This window comes from Squalius cephalus (genome assembly GCF_949319135.1).
Source record: "Squalius cephalus genome assembly, chromosome: 9".
Classification (NCBI taxonomy): domain Eukaryota; kingdom Metazoa; phylum Chordata; class Actinopteri; order Cypriniformes; family Leuciscidae; genus Squalius; species Squalius cephalus.
Window position 1 is genome coordinate 45,602,150 of NC_137130.1, and position 1,186 is coordinate 45,603,335.

Consider the following 1,186-nt stretch of genomic DNA (forward strand, 5'->3'; position numbering starts at 1 on the left):
GATGGGGATAAATTACAGTTCTTTAGGACAGAAACTAGATGAGACCTGAACCAAGCTTTGGAAAGAGGAGCTCCATTAGGAAGTGAGAATAAAGGTGAGTGAAGCGTTCAGTATCTGCGAACTCAGACAAGTGTAAGTACAGGTCCTTTATACTTCTAGTATTAGACGTGATTGGATAGATGAGAAGGTGATAAGTGACGCAACAATTGAGTCTTCCTGGCAGAACTTACGCTAAAGATTTCATTTCTATAATTATATATAAAAAAACTTGTATACACACACACACACACATTTATATACACACACGTGACCCATGCTGGAAATGCTTGGGTTAATTACAAGCTACTGGCAAAACACGGGAAATTGTTTGTCAATAGCAATTAAACATCTAAAAGTGTCTTTATTTGTAATTTTTCTGAGAATACGTTTCATGTACGTCCATGTCGCTTTCTCGGCTCGCTTCTCGACGACTGTGTGGTTCAGTAGGTCTTAATATAAAGGCTTTTATTAATGTTAATCAAACAATTGTGGTATCATGGGGAGAAAAAGTTGAATATATATTTTTCCTATAGATATCTGGTTTTGACTTGTATGTGTCAAACCCAACACACACACACACACACACACACACACACACACACACACACACACACACACACTAACCCGACCCGAAACCTACCCATCACTCTCTCACACACACACACACACACACACACTAACCCGACCCCCGAAACCTACACACACACACACACACACTAACCCGACCCGAAACCTACCCATCACACACACACACACACACACACTAACCTGACCCCGAAACCTACCCATCACGCACAAACACACACACACACACGCACACACACACACACACACACTAACCCTAAACCTAGCCATCACACACATTCACACACACACTAACCCGACCCCGAAACCTACCCATCAGTCACACACACACACACACACACACACACACACACACACACACACACACACACACACACACACACACTAACCCGACCCCGAAACCTACCCATCACACACAAACACACACACACACACACACACACACACACACTAACCCTACCCCTAAACCTAGCCATCACACACATTCACACACACACACACACACACACACACACACTAACCCGACCCGAAACCTACCCATCACACAAACACACACACACAC